The 12103-nt window shown below is 50.9% G+C and overlaps 1 protein-coding gene across 4 annotated transcripts in view; it reads left to right on the forward strand.

Moving 5' to 3' along the window:
• Positions 1–6300: 6300 nt before the first annotated feature.
• Positions 6301–12103, forward strand: part of FOXP1 (forkhead box P1) — a 389835-nt gene continuing 384032 nt past the window's right edge. For 2 of the 4 annotated variants that reach the window (XM_054837685.1, XM_054837709.1), the window contains exon 1: positions 7476–7634. The gene's annotated coding sequence lies outside the window, so the exon portion shown is untranslated. Of the gene's footprint in view, positions 6445–7085; positions 7215–7475; positions 7635–12103 lie in introns of those variants that run through there. The other 2 variants (XM_054837687.1, XM_054837688.1) reach the window with 2 other exon arrangements.

Below are 12103 nucleotides of genomic sequence, written 5' to 3' on the forward strand. Positions count from 1 at the left end.
AGGCCTATGGTGCTTACAAAAAAATCTTATTTGTTGCTTTCCCTGGGGAGTAAGCACTGTCCGAAACCTGCAGCAAAGGCAGCTATGCTGGAAGCAGACATGCAAAATCCGGATGGCTGCTGGCTTCATAGCAAGAATATATTCAGTTGCTAATATTGTAAATGCTTCGTGGTAAATTCTTATAGCAATAACATTCTGTGTAATTCAGAGATTTTAAACTAAATGCCATATGTCAAGTGCTATATACTCCTATTTCCACCCCTGCCCTCCTTCTAGGTAAGTTGTAAACCTGACCGAAACCTCTCCAAACTTCTTGGGAGAAAACACTTTTTGAAACCCCTCACTTTGGGAAGGCAGCGAGCGGATGAAAGGGAGCTCAGCCTGCAACTTTGTTAAGGCTGTAACAAACCAGGCTAATAAATTACCTAATGTCACCTTAGAATAGGTCCGTGGCAGCCTGTCACACAGCAGCGCGTCAAGCCGGAGACGCACAGTCGGTCTCTCCTAACCTTTGTACCTCCTCCTGCTAACCAGGGAACTAGTTCTGGAAAAGACCGGGCCTGTGAAATCCTGCAAACCGCATGGTAAAATATTAATAAGCCAAAGAGGAGCTGAGAGGTGTCAGTGAGGCTCTGTCGCAGCGCAGCCGTCGAGGGAGAGCGCCGCTGGCCGCTGCACAAAGGGAACGGCAACCAGGGCTTCTGCACAGAGAATTTTGCCTGACCATTTTTTTTTCTGCATGCAAAAATGCAGATTCAGCAGCACCGAAATGGTGCCAAACTTGTCATTTATAAAAACTCAAAAAAGCTCTGACAAATGCTGAAGCTGTTAGTTTTGACACTTCTGACATGAAACACTTTGATTTTTCATTTTGAAACTACTTTGTGTTCAAAATGTCCTTTAATTTTATTTTCAAGCAAGGGGGTGTGTAACTTTTTTTCTTATTCCCCCAAAAAAATCAAAATTGAAATTTTCGGATTGACTCAAAATGAAATTGTTCTTGGATTTTTGGTTTCACCAGGTTTTTTTCTTAGATGTTTGTGTTTGGCTTTGAGTCACTTTTTTTTTTCCCCCCCCCAAATTTGCCAGTTGGTTTATCAAGAGCTGTAGCGAACATCAGCTCCTTCGAAGGGGCACAGCCAGCACAATAGAATATTTTGTTTTCATGGCTGTCAGTTGCAAAAGATAAAAAAAAAAAGCTTCTCTTCTGCTTTCCAGGAGATTGAGTTCATTTTCTATCTGACTGGGATAAATAATAAACAGGTTTTTTGGGGTTTTTTTGCTGTGAAGGATTTTGTTACGTTATCTGTTTAAACATTCCGTTATGTTTTAGTAATGTGAATAATGATTATTCCTGTGCTTCTGAGCTCTCCCTCTTGGCTTGGGCGCCGGAGGTTCAGGAGACACCTGGCATTGTTGACAGAGCACTGAACTTGAACGCCTCTCACTGTGACAGGGCAAGCCCAAATATTTTGGGAAGAGTCCTTGTTATGTTACGACAGGGGTTGGTAGCACTGATGCTGGGGATGGGTTTTGCTTCAATACTGAGCTGATTACTGCTTTATTACTGGAGGAACAGCGTGAACTTTGGCAGGCAGACTGCTGTGAGGAAGGAGGATTGGACTTGGGCATTTCTTATTTGTAGGGTGTGCTGAAGGTCTTCCAAAAGATGCTGGGTCTCAAAAGAGGCCAGGAATAGGAGATCCTGAAAGATGTTTTCCTATGGGTGAGAAAGGGGAAAAATTAAAGCTCTTTTGCAAGAGAATACAAATGTTTAGCGTGGTCCCTATCTGCAGACAAATATCTGGGGAAGAGCATGTATTAAAATAGCTTTTTACTCATATTTTCCATCCCTAAAGGCATTACTTGCTTCCCGCAGTGTACATCTTCCCTGTTTTGTTACCTGCCGCTCCTGAAGTCAGGCTGCACATCTTGGTGCATCTTTGCGGATCTTCAGTACTGCACGAGGGTCCAGCTTGTGGCGTTTGTAATTAATTGGTCATAGACTTTCAACAAGATTGGATGTCTTGTGGTGTTTGCCAATTCACGTACAGCACGTAATTATATTCAGGAAGCAATAGGAATTAAATGACATTAATTCCCATGAATATTCATTTAAGGATCTCTACCAAATTCAGGCAGATTAATAGTCCAACGCAAATACAATGGCTATTCATTGCCCCCACAGGAAAAGGAAATATGTATTGGCTGGCAGCTCAGAACAAATGGAAATGTGCTATAGAAAAGTTATCTCTGGGTGGCTTCTGATACAGCAGCGGCTGGAGGGACACCTCAAGGAGTAAAGAGGATTAGTGGGGGTAAGGACATGGGGAGCCTTTCCCATCTGCTGAGGAGCCCCGAGGAGTCCGGGGTGAATACAAAACTTGTGTCTCTGCACTACCAATGCAAATCCAGAGCAACTCCGACCGCAGTGGAGCTCCCCTGGGCTCACAACAGAGCAAAATGCAGTTTATATCGTGCCTGACTCGTGCTGCCCTGTGTGTGAAGCCAGCCCCCAGCCTGTTCTCCCCGGATCACGCTGCCATGGGGCAGAAGAGTGGTTTGTCTTCCTCGCGAGCAGCAGTAAGCAGGCCGTGCTGCTCGCTGCCTCCCCTGCCGCAGCCAGCCCGGCACTGGCCCTCAGGGTGGCTGCAGAGTGGCACTGCGTGTCTCCTGGCACACACAGGCTTGGTTCTGCTCCAGCTCATCCTCTCAGCACAGGCTGGGACACGGCTTCCGCCGTGACCAGGGAAATCAAGAAAGTCTAGTAACAAAAGCAGATGAAGGGTGTGAATGCACTTGCAAAGTAGGCATCAGAGTTTGGGATGCTGGAGGAAAAAAAAAACCCAAACACCCCAATTTTTTTTTATAGAGATGTTATAAAACAATATTGAATTTTAAAAATTATCTAGATCTGGCTACAGTCTTCATTTGGGAGGATGACTTTATACATTTCCTTCTGTCAGTCAAGCCACCTTGAGACCATAGCTGTGTCGCGTTACTTTTATCTGTTTGTGGGATTTCTCCAATTGGAGAATGGATCCTGCTTCCACTAAAGTTGGCACAAGTGTTGCCAATAGCATTGGGCTCAGCCTCTAAACTGCATGCTTATGCCTTTTAAAATTCCCCCTCATCACCAAGTCAACTCATCCCATCCTTAAAGTTAGCTGGGCAAAATAAATGTCTGGCATTATTCGCCTCACGCGCATACCGTGTGATGGGCAGAGCATCTTCTGCCCCTTTGAAGGGTATCTATTGCCAGATGATCTGACTTGCCCTGACTCTACACACAAAGCAAGGAGATGTGGACAGGAGCAACCTCTAACCCCAGAATGGGTTTTGCTGTGAGCTGTAGTACGAGGGTACTCACAGGTTCTCTTCTGCTACTGAGCACCGTGAGAACATTGAGGTTATTTGAAACAAAGTCAGAGAATCATAAAACCAAACTGTGAAACCAACATATGTTTCTCTTTTTAGTATGTCCACCAGCTTTTTGTGGTGGTATGTAGTATGTATCTCAACTTTTTGTGCCTCATGTAAAAGGTAGAATAATAGCTGAGTACCTACATGGGCTTTGCACCTACGCAGGAGTGCAAAGTGGCCCGGGAACCAGCCGTGCAGCCTGGTGATGTGCTCTGCAAAGCCTCGTAAACTGGTGACTAAAGCGGAAAGGACTCCAAGGCCTGGCTCCTGGGACACTGGAGGTGTGGTGTTACAGTAGCTTGGAAAACATTCTGACTTTAAAACAAGTAACACCTATAATTACAGAGGCGTCATCACCTTCATAATTTTTTTTTTAAGCTAACAAGCTGTAGTTGTAGCCTGTGTACACCCTTGCCAAAATCTGCCAAGCTCTTGGGATGGTTCTGCTGGTGGTGGGAATATCAAGCATCTTTCTCCAGGCACTTGTAAAACAATACAGCAGTAAACAATTCAAGTACAATTAGCAGCTACATTGGCGGAGGGGGAGGGAGAAGTCCCACCGCTGGTATTGTCTATGGAATTAATCATGTTTTACAGAGTTGATGTACTGGTTTAGATTTGCGAAGTTAAAAACAGGAGACGAAGAAGTTTCCAATAAACAACATTTATTCCAGGATGAAATGTAAAACAAATATTTTTTAGAACAGTAAGGGAGGGGGGCTGTGTGTGTTTAAAAAATTCTATTTTAATAGGCTCGTCTCCTTTTTTCTTCCTACTGAAGAAACAGATGAACCAAAACCCCCTAAACAACAGAAGCTCATGATGACGGTAAGCATTTGTGTTTAAAGCTGGTGATTCCTCTCAGTCACACGAATCCCGATGTTTTCCGCGGTACCTCGCCTGGGAGGACGGGGTTGCAAAAGTAACACCGTTCCCGGCGCGTTTTCGCTCCCCGTGCCTTTCCAGCAGCACGGCGCTGCGACCGGAGCGCTCCCCCGACGGTCTGCGAAGATTACGCTTAAAGCACGCCGCAAACATCATCTTCGCAAATATTTATTTGCAGCGATTTTCCCCCTCTTAATTATTTAAAATATAATGAATTAGGCATAAGTACTTTGCCATTACTGTAATTTAAGGTGTTAATTGCTACCGGAGCGGCTCCCCGCGCCGATGGAGCGGTTCTGCCAAGAGGTGGCGCCGCGGTCCCGGCCCTGCTCGCCGGAGCCCTCCGGGGTGGCCGGGCCGGCGGCGGGGACGGGCCCGGTGCGCGGCCGCGGGGCTCCGCGGAGGCGCGGTTCTCCCCGCGGGAGCGGTTCGCTGGCCCGTGTCACCTGTGGCGGTGTTTAAAAGCGGGTCCCTCTGCGGCCCGGGAGGTTTGGGTCGGTCCTGCGGGAAGGCGAACGCAATCGCCAAAAAAACCCCAAAAACCAAAAAAACAAAGGAGGGGAAGAGAATTGGGTTCTCGCAGGTCCCCGCGGTCGGGAGAAAAGTTTTTCCCCCGAACAAAGTCGGTCGCTCAGCAACTCCGCGGCCGCTCGCTAACTCCCGCCTTGCAGCGGCCCGGGCCCGGGCAGCGAGGGCTCCATCCCCGCGGGGCGCCGGCCGACGGACCGGCCCTGGCCCCGGCCCCTCTCGCCGCCGCGGTCCCGCCGGCAGGTCCCGGCCCTCCTGCAGCGGGGCGGCGGGCCGGAATCCCGGGGGAAGGCAGGATGCTGCCCGGCAGGGCCCGCTCCCGCCCGCGCAAGCTCCGCGCTGCCCGGCCGCCGCCAACGGAGCCCCCGCGGCCGCCGGTTGCTCCTTGTCCGGGCTGAGCCCGCCGGTGATGTTAAAACTTTCCGGTGCCCGAGTGCCGGAGCCGCTAAGGGGAGCCGGGGACCGGGCAGTGCCGGCTCTCGCCCTCTCCCCGCGGGCGCTGCCACCGGTCCCTCCGCGGGAGCCCGGGACGGCGCGGCCGGGAGCGCTGCCAGTCCGCGGGTCCGCTCCGCGCACCCACCGGGATGAAGACCCGCGGCCCGGGCTGCGGCCGGGGCAGCCCCCGCGGAGCGGCGCCGCGGTCAGCCCGGCCCTCGGGTCGTTCAGCCCCGTTCAGCGGCCGGTGCGCGCCGCTGCGCACCCGCGCAGTGTTTCTAAGCAATGTTTGCGCCAACAACCGCGTGCGCTGCGAGGGGGAGCGCAGGCAGCGTCCGCCTCGCCGCTCCGCGCAGGTAAGGCGAGCTCCGCGGGCACCCGCGGAAGGCCCTGCGAGGTCTCCCGCGCCCCCCGGCTACACGGGCCTGACACCACCGCGAAGCCCCGCGGGGGGCGGCTGCGGAAAAGTTGCTCGGCGGGCGCGGCGCTGCCCTCCGCCGACGGGGCAGCCCCGGCCCGCCTGCCCCCGCGCTGAACTCTCCCCAGGGGCGCGCAGGGGCGCGCAGCGCTGCGCAGCGCGCTCCGCTGCCACTTTCGCTTCCCCGCGGGGCCGCCCCGCCCCCTCCGGCCCGACCCTGCCCGCCCCCCCTACCCCCCCATCCTCCGCGGAGCTCCGCGCCGGCGGAACTTCCACCCCTCACCCCCCCCTCCCCTCCCGCCGCGTCGTCCTCCTCCCGCTTTTATTTTTTTTTTTTTTATTATTATTTTTCCCTTGCACCGAGCCTTGTTTACCCAGCAGGTGGATGTGACGTCAGAGACTGACAACAGCAAAAAATAACAACATCTCCCTCCGCGGGGGTGTCGCGGGCCGCCCCCGGCCCGCCCGCGCGGGCGGCGGCGCGGGGCTGCGCGGGGCGGGGAGGGGGCGCGGGCGGCGGCGCGGGGCGGGGGCGCGGCGGGGCGGCGTGCGGGGCCCCGCGGGCGCGGCGCCGAGCGGAGGGCTCTATTGTTATTTACCGAGCGGCGGAGCACGCCGCCGCGCCGCCCGGGCTCGGCGTGCCGGAGGGACGGGAGGGAGGGACGGGACGGAGAGGCAACCCGCGCCGCTCCGCGCCGCCGCCCGCCCGCGCCGGGGCCGCGCCGTGCTGGGCAGCGGCAGGCCGAGTCCTGCGGGTGAGTCCGGCGCCCCCCGACACTTTCCCCGCTCCTCCGGGGCTGTTGCACTTTTCCCCCCGCCGGCCCCACGTGCCCGGCTTCCCCCCCCCCCCCCCCCCCCCCCCCCGGCGCGGGGGCCGGGGGGGGGGGGGGTAACGGGACACGATGGCGGTGCGCGGGTGCGGACCCCCCTCCCCGGGCTGCGGAGCCGCCCGCACCCCCTACCCGCCCACTTTGGAAACTTCCCCCCCCCCCGGCCCCGCTCTGCGCGCACCCTCCGCGGAGAGCGGGATGCGGCGCCTCCTGCCTCCCCCTTCAGCCCCCCCCCCCCGCGCTTTCCTCGTGTTTTCCGCCGGGTCCCCCCGCGCAAGAGGCGCGCAAGCCCCAACTTCAGTACTCGGGGCAAGAAGTTGCGGCGGGGCCGCGCCCCCCCCCTCCACCCCCCCGCGCCGGGCCCGGCCGCTTCGCTCCCCCTTTCCCCCGGCACCTGTTGCGGCTTTCCGGCCGCGCAGTCCCTTCCGCAAGCGCGGAGCTCCGCGCCGCGCATCCTCCCCCACCCCGGGTCCCTGGGGCCCGCTGCGCCCATCCCCCCCCCTTTTTTTTTTTTGGAGACGAAGTGTTTGAATAAACCTCCGCGTCTCCCCAGCCCGGCGCAACTTCTCGCTGCGCGGGTGCGGACCGCGCATCCCTCACGCCCCCCTCCCCCGCGCAGACTCGCGGTGCGGAGCCTCTGGACTGAACCGCGGCTCGCTGCGCGCCGCGGAGCCGGGGGCGGTCGCCGGCGCCCGGTAAGTAGGGCCGCGCTGCGCTGCGCCCCTTGCACCTGCCGCCCCGCGCAGTCCCGCGCAGCGCCGCGCATCCCGCCTCCCCCGGGCAACGGGAGGGTGCGCGCTGCAGGCGGCGTCCGAGCGGCGTGTCCGCGCCTCCCTCCTCCCCCCGCCCCGCCGTGGGGTTTTTTTTTTTTTTCTTTTCTTCTTTTTCCTGAAAAAAAAAAGCCGAACCCCGGCGGCGGGGCGCGGGCAGGGCTGCGCGGGGCGCAGCGGCCGCCCCCTCCCCACCGTCGCGCAACTATTAATTATCCGGCGGCCCCGGCGCGGAGAGCATCGCCGGGCTGGCTGCGGAGCGCCTCGATTTTAGCGAGTCTTCCTTCTGCCACTTCGCTGTAATGATTTTAATTGCGTGTTTTTGCTTTGAGTGAACTAAGCCGAGTGAGATTACTTCTTTTTTTTTTTTTTTTCCCTCCTTTCTTTTCTTTTTTCCCCCCGATTTCCCCCAAAGGCTGGCAGCAGCAGCGCTCAGACCTCCCGTACCTACCCGAGGTATCTGCCGCCTGCGAGCGCTCGCAGAGCCGCTTCTCTAGAGAAGCTGGAGCCCAACTTCTGTGCTCAGAAGTTTAAGGTTTCATTTTTAGTAACTGTTCTTTGAGTGAGTAATGTATGTATACTGCTTGTAGCGTGTCGTCTACACAATGTAGCCTGCTGATTTCTAGGGTGCTGGATGGTTATAAATATTAAAACAATTCTCTAAACTGCGTTTCCTTTCCATATAGTTTGTCTAAACTTGCGTTTTACCTGCTTTGACCAAATGTTGATGTCACTAATAACAGCTTCTTAATTAGACAAAGTTTCAAGAATGTCGTCGAAGAAACTTGCTGCTTGTGCTGTTAATCCACGGTTTGCTTTAGTATTTTGGCAGAGGGAAAATAGGCATCTCACTCGATTTAGTATTATTTTTACAGTTTCTGTTATTGCTGAGAAGCTCCTACTTTTTGTAAGTTTGAGAGAGCCTGAAATAATTCAAGTTCTCGGAGAAGCGAGGAGGTACCGTGCATCTTTGCAAGTAGATTTGGGGGAAGAAGGGGAAATCAGGGCTACTGGTTTCAATTTCTCTCCTCTGAATCTTTTTCCCTTGCACATTTTATTTGAACTATCTCACAACCATATTGAATGGACCAGGGCACTGGGGGAGGAAGCTCTTCACTAGTTACCATTCAAAAGGTGTCGGCTAAAATCTCATTGCAAAAAGGTATTGTAGCTTTAACATCTTGCATTGGCAGCATTCTTCCCCCTTAGTCTTTGGATTAGTCATTGTATGAGAGACAGAAAAAAAAAAAAATCACTTTTTTTTTTTTCTGGAAAAAGTAAAGTAAACAGCCTCCAACAAGTGAACCTTGACAACCCAGATTAAGGAAGGCAGGAGAGATCAAACAAAGCTGCTGCTGGGCTGTTGTCAGGAGCTGCCTCACTGAAAGCTCTGGACTATTCGATCAGGCAGCGAGGCTATATGTTCACTTATGCAGAAATGGACCATTACAAATGCTGATCTTTGTTGTGAAACCAAAGGATAACTTTGAGAAAAATAACTACTATTTCGAACAAGGCTTTCTGTTGTTTGTGATTTTGATTGTAAAGTTAGTTTTTGTGCATGGGCTGGGTTTTGGGGTCGGGTTTTCTTGAGTGATCGTGGTTTGGAGTGCGTTGTGTACACTTTCAGAGAGACTTAGGATTTGGGTTTATTTTCTGTCTAGAGCTGCAGAGAAGAAAGCATTTCAGTAGTGTAATGTTGAAAACCATAAAAGTTCTGTGGAATTCAGCTTTTATTTCTGGATCTCTGAACTGTAAGGAAACATGGATTTATTTATTATTTTTTTTTCTCTGTGTAAATGCTTATGTATAATAGAGGAGTTTGGTTGTGATTAAGCATTGTATGTTGCATGGCTGTGTTCCTGGAGTTTAGAAAACTTGTAATATCTTTCCTTCAAATGTATTACCAATCAGTCAGGGTGGCACTTTATTTCTGATATGCCAAGATTTTTGCAAAACCGTGTGTAACTTGTCTTCATGGCTATATTAGAGAGACTCTGTTACCGTGTAGTTTTTTTAGTGGAAACAGTAGTAGGGAATTTTTACAGATAGTTGATTTTACTTTCATAAACATTTTGGATTTAAGTATTAATAAAACTTAACCAGTGCAAGTTAGGTTATTTTTGTTGCTCGACAGTTTCGTGTTTGTATTCAAACACTTCACTACAAACTCTACACACATGCCCCCTCTTTCATTTCTTTAAAGTATTCCAAAACAATGGAAATATCTATAAGAAAAAAAAAATCTGAGGAAAAGGCTGTTACCCTAATGTATATTAATCAGGAGGCAGACTCACTGCACATCTACTGAAGAATTAAGAAATCTAAAACCTTTTCACATAAGCATTTCTTTAATTAGCAGTGCAGATCACACAATAAGTACTTTATACTTTTTATAAGGTAAGGTTTCATAACCATCCAGCATAACTTATTATAAAGCCTGTAGATTTTTATGGTATATACTTTAATTAGACAATAAAAAGTATGTGTGTTAAACATGCACATGTATGCTATTAAGCCATTTTGGGTAATGTGCAATGTTTTTTAACATCTATAAACATTTTCTGCTTAAATCAGTTCCACCGGTAATCCTAATGCAGCTAGTTTTTGTTCTGGTAAGAGAAGGAACAGCAAAGTTGAGCAGAGAATTATGCATTGGACATTACTGCGCAGCATATGCTGCAATATGCTTTTTTCTTGGAGTGGATCACCTTTTTTTAAGAGCTAAAATTTGCATTATCATCCTTGGTATGATATACTGTAAACATTTGTAGCTCCAGAATTATTCCTGTTTCGCGGCATTGTAAAAATTAGGATAAAGGCTGGTAGTAAAAAGGCAAATTTATGGCATGCAGCTTAGCATTTAGTATTTGTACTGCTTGTGGTCATTTATGTTGAGAGATTGAACCGGATAATGTAATTCCTTTTGTGAAATATCTGTTGAGCACGTATTTGTATATAAAATGAAATAACATATGCACACACATATGTAGGATATGTATGTAAAATACAGTTATTTCTGCAAGGCTGTCCAGTTATTTATAGGGCATAATGATACTTCTGTCATCTTAAATTTTCTCCGAGAAGCTTTAACAAATTTAAATAGATTATATGCTGTCAGAAAATAGTATAAATTTTGTTTACGATTCACTTGCTTTAAGGTACTTATACTAAAGAAGCTCATTTAACCCCAAGACTGAGTAGCATTAAGTGGTGAGAGGAGTCTGCTGAAGAGCTGCTACTGCCCTTTGCTCTTGTGATAATCTTAAATTACTACAATTTAATTGCAACTTCAAGGCACTGAGCTGAAATATTTTTATGCAGCTGAGACAGGGCTGGAGAAGATGTAGGGAGATTTTTGCAGGTAGCTGGATTTCTGTTCGCAGCGTTTGTTCAGGCCTTTTCCTGCCTTTCGGAGTGCATCCAGCACAGCATCGTCCGTGTGCACGGACACAGCGCCCCGGGAGGGAGCTTTGCCGGGGGATTCCCACCTCGGTGGGAGCAGGATCGGGCCCTGCAGTAGTCAGGCAGCTCAGGTGCACAAGCATTTTGTTTGCTGTTAAGTATTTAAGCTTACGTTTGAATTAAACAGCGCGTGGTAGTTCTTCCTCAAGTGATCCTTGCTATCAGGTTGCTTCCCAGAGCTTTTCCCTGCGAGTCTCCACTCAGGGTGGGAAGGCGCTGGCAGCTGGAGGCAAAGGCCAGGGGGTGGTCAGCGGCGCGGGGGCACTGGTGGCACCCTGCTCTGAAAAGACAACCCGCCGGCTCGTAGGTATGGCACAGTCCCCGTGTCCCCAAAGGCGAGTTCAGGGTGCAGTCAGCCGCCCCGGCTGCGCAGGGCCTGATCCAGAGCACGCTGGCATCGACTGTGGCTTCTGCTGATGTCGCTGCCTTTGGGTTTGGCTTTTGGTCTGTGTCACTAACTTCTATCACTGAAACTTTTCTTTTTTTTTTCCTCCCCTTACGTATAGTAGCGTGTTTTCGCACCCGGCGAGCGGTTCAGCGGAGATATGATATGCAATAGGAGCCAGAAAGCATTTGCTAAGTGGAATTTATAAACGCTGCGCGATAGAGACCAGCAGCGTCTTTGCGACTGTTCTTAGAGGTCCTGGCAACCAAACTTTACTGAAATGCTTAGAAAGGTATGGCTGGGCTCGGAGTCCTTGACTTCATGCCATTGAGGGCACATGTAAGTGCTTGGTCGTGCTAAAGCACGGTGGTGTTGAAATTGTGTGTCTGATTGTTTTTTCTGTTGGCCAAATCCTTGTAAAATGTCTCGTTGCAATAAGAAACGAAGATGATGTTGTGTTTGCTAGAGCTGCTTGCTTTTGCACTCACAAAAACGCTGCTCGCAGCCTGCTGCTCTTGCAAACTACTGTGCTGTTTGATTCCTGCAGCTCGTGGCGTATTGGGAATTGCAGCTACCGTAGGTGACAAGGTGATGCCAGTGTATACAGAAGAAAAAAAAGTAGGATGGAATAAATCGTGCAGTCATTAGAGGAAAAACTTAATTGTGGGAACTCTGTAGTCTTTTAATTTAAAAAAAAAACCCAAACCATTTCGGACTGTAGAGGAATCAGCTGTTCTATTTTTAGGCGATCGGATATTTGTTGGTTGGGATGTCTGGAGTGTTTTAACATGTGCTCTTTTTTCTTACTTCAGCATTGGAGCTACCAAGTCAGAGAAGCTGCTGGCTCTGTTCGCGTGCAGTCGTCTTTGCAAATATGCTCTAGGGTTTTGTCTTTCTATTCTCCTGGCACCGATCTCTTCCATGCATGCAAGTGAACAGGCTTATGTCTAATGGCTGTTTGTAT

The sequence above is a fragment of the Grus americana genome, chromosome 11 (genome assembly GCF_028858705.1).
Source record: "Grus americana isolate bGruAme1 chromosome 11, bGruAme1.mat, whole genome shotgun sequence".
NCBI lineage: Eukaryota > Metazoa > Chordata > Aves > Gruiformes > Gruidae > Grus > Grus americana.